Raw genomic sequence first — 6,668 nt, 5'->3', positions numbered from 1 at the left:
AAGGGAGGAGAAGGGAGAAGCGGAGAGGAGCCCAGTGGAAGACAGACGCAGCAAGAGGCGTCTCAGCCGGAACGGAGTAAAGGGGGTGGAGTCGTCAGCCTCTCGGAGGGAGCAGGATTAGGAGAGAACAGAGAAAGAGGGTTGGAGCAAGGTGTTCAGCCGGAAAGGGTGGAGAGCAGAACAAGGGGTGGTGTAGCGGTCGAAAGAAAGGTCAGCAGCAACGTACGCGCGCCAAGTTCAAACGTAGAGGCGCGCGGAAGTGGAGAGAGCTCAGGGGAGGAGCCCGGCCCTAAAGCCAGAAGGAGGGGGGAAGAGGCGGCAGAGGATTCAGCCTCAGGCGAGTCACGGAGAGAGGGAACCCAGGGGGGCAGGAAGACCCTGCGGAAAAGAAAGGAGAGGAAGAGGTGGTCTAGAGCCAGGCTATTAAGTTGGTGTGGAAGAGGGGAGGAGTCAGAGGGGACTTCAGCGGTCTAACGTGACAGACGTACGGCCACGATGCTGAACTGTACGAGAAGCAGAAATCTTCAATAAACTTTTCCTGTAAATAAACTGCAACGGAGTGAGGTCTCTTGTGAGCTGGGACCCGTCCTGGGTGGCCGTGACAATAGCGTTGTAGAGTTGGAAGGGACTCTGAGGGTCATCTAGAGGGTCAACCCGCTGCAACACAGGAATCTTTTGCCCAACATGGGATTCGAACCCACAACCCTGAGATGAAGAGTCTCATGCCATCCCAGCTGAGCTAAAATGGAACAAAGTTTGGAAGTTTCTGGTGGTGGACAATCCGAGGTCAAGTTGCGGCGGGACATTTCTCTTTCCTGCCGTGGGTCCTGTTCAAGGCTATGTCCCTAAGGAAATGTATTCTGAACCATCCTGGGAGACATGCGTCTGGTTACTGCAGAAATTAAGGCATGTGATGTATGGAAGTGAGAGCTGGACCATAAAGAAGGCTGATTGCCGAAGAATTGATGCTTTTGAATTATGGCACTGGAGGAGACTCTTGAGAGTCCCATGGACTGCATGAAGATCAAACCTCTCCAGTCTGAAGGAAATCAGCCCTGAGTGTTTACTGGAAGGACAGATCCTGAAGCTGAGTCTCCAGTACTTTGGCCACCTTATGAGAAGAGAAGGCTCCCTGGAAAAGACCCTGATGTTGGGAAAGATGGAGGGCACAAAGAGAAGGGGACGACAGAGGAGGAGATGTTTGGACACTATACTTGAAGCTACCAGCATGACTTTGACTAAACTGCGGGAGGCAGTGGAAGACAGAAGTGCCTGGCGTGCTCTGGTCCATGGGGTCACGAAGAGCTGGACACGACTAAACGACTAAACAACAACAACAACAACGAGAGCCACCAATTTGCAGAAAATTGGGAAGGAGGTTATTGAGGTCATATTTGGTATAGATTCCAAATATCACTGAATTTCTGCATGGTAATTCTGTGTTTGTATGCAAGTTGTACATATGTTGCAAGTTTATGTAAGTCTTCAATCCAATCGTAGAAGGGAGATGCATTTTTATTTTTCCAATTCACCAGGATCAGTCTTTTTGCTGTGGTAAGGGCACAGAGAGTTCACTCGCATTGTCCTTTTACAAAAGGTTCCATGTGTTGGGTATATAATTCAAGAAGATATTTTGCTCTGAAAATATAAGCTTGTTCCGTACAGTTCTGTTGATAGTTTCAGTTACAAGTGATCGCCAAAGAAATCTCGCCCTGCTGTTTGGATTTCATTTGGCAAGGGAGGTATTTATTGCTAGGTGCAATATACTTCAGAAAAACAAGCACTTTAAGCTCAGATTAATTTTTTAAAAAGTAATAATAATAAAGAAAGTTCCAGCCCGAAGCCTCACAATCCCACAGAGGCAGAAATCAAGGGGATCTTTAAAGAGGAGAGGTGAGGGAATAAAAGTTTAGAGCAGAGAACTGTGCCTGATTGCCGAAGAATTGATGCTTTTGAATTCTGGTGCTGGAGGACACTCTTGAGAGTCCCATGGACAGCAAGAAGATCAAACCTATCCATTCTGAAGGAAATCAACCCTGAGTGCTCACTGGAAGGACAGATCACGAAGCTGAGGCTCCAATACTTTGGCCACCGCATGAGAAGAGAAGACTCCCTGGAAAAGACCCTGATGTTGGAAAAGATGGAGGGCACAAGGAGAAGGGAATGACAGGACGAGATGGTTGGATAGTGTTCTCAAGGCTACCAGCATGAGTTCGACCAAACTGCGGTAGGCAGTGGAAGACAGGAGTGCCTGGCGTGCTCTGGTCCAGGGGGTCACGAAGAGTCAGACACAACTGAATGACTCAACAACAACAAACCTGACACCATCCGGGTGCTACTGAACTACAACTCCCATCAACCCTGACCATTGGCCATGCTAACTGAGGGTGATAGGGGCTTGGAGTCTGACAGGTTCTGCACCTCCGTAATAAGGAACATGACTACAAGTCAGATAAATTATTGGCAAGCTGCCTTAGGAATACAGAAGCAAGGATTACGGGCCAAACTGGATCTGCAGTTAGATTCCTGCAGTGCCTGTTGCGTTATTTAAGAGCACCTGAACTCCGTAACTGGAAATCATAACACCTCTGAATTTTGAGATGGCATCTGGTGCTGCACAAACACTTTCAAGCACATATCATCTAAAATTGTTGTTATTATTATTCTTCCGTATTTATTTATACCCAGCCTTTCCTCATGAGGGGACTCAAGGAGACTTACGGATAAAAACATAGAAGAATCGACACCGAATGAGTAAACACGGGCAGAAGTAAAACTATATGCTTCAGACTATGTTTTAAATACACAGATAATTACAATAAAACAGCACCAGCCCTTTCATTAAAAGCAGCCAGTTGCTAACAGCCTGTTGGAACAAGAAGGTTTCACCTGCTGGTGGAAGGACAAAGAGGGAGGCCGTCTAGCGAAATTAAAAGACAGCAGATTCTGCACTTTTCCTGCTAAATTACAGTCTATTCCTGCCCATTTCCCGCTTTGGGGCTTAAACCGATGCAGCATTTTTCCCTATCACATGTGCAACCCCCTTGTGACACCTTGGCTGGGGGCCCTGCAAGCTGACCTGGAGTTTTGGGTCCTGGCTTGAAGGTTGAAGGGGCTGGAGAACACTCTCAGTGGCGGTGCCACAATAAGGAAAAGGTAAAGGTACCCCTGCCCGTACGGGCCAGTCATGTCCGACTCTAGGGTTGCGCGCCCATCTTGCTTAAGAGGCCGGGGGCCAGCGCTGTCAGCAGACACTTCCGGGTCACGCGGCCAGCATGACGAAGCTGCTCTGGCGAGCCGGCACCAGCACAGCACACGGAAACGCCATTTACCTTCCCGCTATAAAGCGGTACCTATTTATCTACTTGCACTTAGGGGTGCTTTCGAACTGCTAGGTGGGCAGGACCAAAAGACGGGAGCTCACCCCGCCGTGGGGATTCGAACCGCCGACCTTACGATCAGCAAGTCCTAGGCACAGAGGTTTTACCCACAGCGCCCACCCGCGTCCCTCAGTGGCGGTGCCACAATAAGGGTGCCGCAAACCTTTATTGTGGAGTGGAAAGACTGTTGGCAGGGAAGTTAACTCTTTCCTCGAGGAAATGGACAGACAACTTTGCAACCCTTTGCAGCAGGTCTTGCCCCTAGTGAGCAGCTGCCAGGACTCTCTAAGGCTCCTCCTCTTCCAGATGTTTCCCATGGAGGTGCAAGCTGGGTCTGTGCACCTCTGGCCTCTGTTCTCCTTATTCTGCACATTCTTGGAGACCAGTGAGGAGGGGAGCTTGTCATAGGAGAGGGAGATTCCCTGGATTTTTAAACGGCTTCTTGACCCCCCCCCCTGCTTCAAGTACCAAGGCGTTTGAGAACCAAGGTACCACTGTAAAGGATCCCTGACAGATAGTTTTCAATGGGATGTTTTTGGGAAATATTAGCGTGGGGACCCTGGCATCAATAAGCAGCATGCAATTTGTCTTCAGGTAAACTGTGTGACTGGAAGAAATGGAGGCAGTGAGAGATTTTACTTTCTTGGGCTCCGTGATCACTGCAGATGGTGACAGCAGTCACGAAATTAAGACGACTGCTTCTTGGGAGAAAAGCAATGACAAACCTAGACAGCATCTTAAAAAGCAGAGACATCACCTTGCCAACAAAGGTCCGTATAGTTAAAGCCATGGTTTTCCCAGTAGTGATGTATGCAAGTGAGAGCTGGACCATAAAGAAGGCTGATCGCCGAGGAATTGATGCTTTTCAATTACGGTGCTGGAGGAGACTCTTGAGAGTCCCATGGACTGCAAGAAGATCAAACCTCTCCATTCTGCAAAGTCTGCAAAGTCTAGGATAAAGTTGCCCTGCTTCTCAGTGCATGGCCCACACAGCATTACGACAAAGGAAAAGCGAAGGCACACCCAGAGATTTCAAGGATGCCTCTCCACATTCCAGCCCTCAGCCGTGCCCTGCAAAACAGGTGGGCATTATCGTCTGGGAAAATCAAGAGATGCCAACAGCAAAGCGAACTCTGGCCAGGCAGAAATGTGTTTGGGTTGGCAGGCAGAGCCCTGCAGCTGCTGAATGCATCTCACATGGCGCACAGAAGAGCTGGGTCTGCGTTGTTGCTAGCAGACGAAGCGACCTGCATTTTTTAGGAAGAAGCTGCTGTCGGGGGGAGTTGCAAATATTAGCCCCCGAGCAGGAATGGAGCTCCTGCAATGCTGATTTACCATTGCTTAAGCAAAAAGCATTGGCACGCTGTCAGATTAAGCAGCTGAAGATAGCCATCTTAATTGCACTGCTCTCGGGGGGGGGGGGGGGCGAGCAACGCCAATCACTGTACATGTGCGATCAGGAACTTTCCCACCCTTAAAAGGGCCTGAGTCACTTCTACTCATGTTCCACCTGGGCTTTCGGTGCATTTGAACTCCTGCTCTTCGCCTCCCTCCTTCGGCCACCCACGCCGATCCTGAAATGGCCCGAGGCTACCAGGTGCCCATTGCAATTTCACTTTCCTTGGCTTTCTATATAACAGGGGTAGGCAAACTAAGGCCCGGGGGCCGGATCCGGCCCAATCGCCTTCTCAGTTTGGCCCATGGACGGTCCGGGAATCAGCGTGTTTTCACATGAGTAGAATGTGTGCTTTTATTTAAAATGCATCTCTGGGTTATTTGGGGGGGGACATAGGAATTTGTTCATTATTTTTTTTCAACATATAGTCCGGCCCCCACAAGGTTTGAGGGACAGTGGACTGGCCCCCTGCTGGAAAAGTTTGCTGACCCCTGGGCTAGAATCCCGTTAATCCCTACGACGACCCTGTGAGGTAGGTTAAGGGACTGCAACTGACTCCAAGGTCACCTCGTGGGTTTCATGACGGAGTGGGGCTTTGAACCCTGATCCTAGTCCGACCCTCTAATCCAGCCTTTCTCAACCTCTTGGGTCCCCAGATGTTGTCGAACTACAACCCCCATCACCCCTAGCTAGCAAGGCCAGAGCTCAGGGATGATGGGAGTTGTAGTCCAACAACATCTGGGGACCCACAGGTTGAGAACCGCTGCCCCTCACTGGCTTCTTAAGAGGACTTCTGCTATGGAGCAGCTCTATAAAGTCAGTAAATAAATATGAGGAAAAGCAAAATGTCACATAGGAAAGGATCTGAAATATTTCCCATGAAGGTTGAATTTTATTCTGGATTTGTTTGCTGTGTTGCAAACAGCTTTGAGATTATCCCCCTTTAAAATATAAAGCAGTATAGAAAGGAAATGGACAATAATAATTTTTGCAGCAAAAAAAAAAAAAAGGCACCTAAACATTCTGTTGTGGTGACCACAATGTAAGTTTTGAAGTGCCATTTGGCAATTAGCTTATCTATCTGATTTTCTACCTTGAAGGAGCAATCTACGATGCCTCTAAGCTCAGCGTTCAAACCACAATGACTTGGAAAGAAGTCAGATTGTGGTTGTTTCAATGGACAGCTTCTAAGTTTACCTTAAGGGAAGGAGAGATAAATAAACACACTGCAACACAGAGTCTCATACAAAACAGTGAAGCCTTTTTATTTTTTAAATTTTCCTTTGTTGTTGCGGTCGGAGGCAAGGACAGCCTTATTACACTTTTAAGGAAACCTTTCACAACTAAAAAAAAGTGAATACTTTAAAAAAGGCATTGACAGTTTTACACAGGACTTGAGCAGAAAAAACAGACAAGTTTTCACTTATTTTTTTAATAATTCTTCTTTTAAAAAATGGTTATAAAGTGTCTGGACCTCATTGGCATCTGCCAAAGTGATGCTTGCCCGATACAAAAGCACTGGGTATAATAGTAAAAACCAACAATAATAATTTAGCTATGGCTCAGAGGAAAAACGAACAAACCAACAAATACCCCAAATAACTGGTCTCCGTCTACAACAGCCTTCCCCAACTTGGCGCTCTCTCCATGTTCTGAACTACAATTCCCAGCAACCTCAGCAAGCAGAGGGCGTGGCTGATGGGAGTGGCAGGACGTCGAATTAGGGAAGGCAGACCAATGAACTAATGGCGCACCGAGTTTTTAAAAAAGGGAGACGTGTAAAATCCCACTGCTGAAAGAAATCAGAAGGATCGTCCGGTGTATCTTTGGGAAAACACATTTCAAAAAGAAACAGGGTGGGTTGGGAAAATTCAGACACACATCCCAGAACA

Source organism: Podarcis melisellensis (assembly GCF_964234715.1).
Source record: "Podarcis melisellensis genome assembly, chromosome: 7".
NCBI classification, from domain to species: domain Eukaryota; kingdom Metazoa; phylum Chordata; class Lepidosauria; order Squamata; family Lacertidae; genus Podarcis; species Podarcis melisellensis.
Note: the sequence above shows the minus strand (reverse complement) of the source record.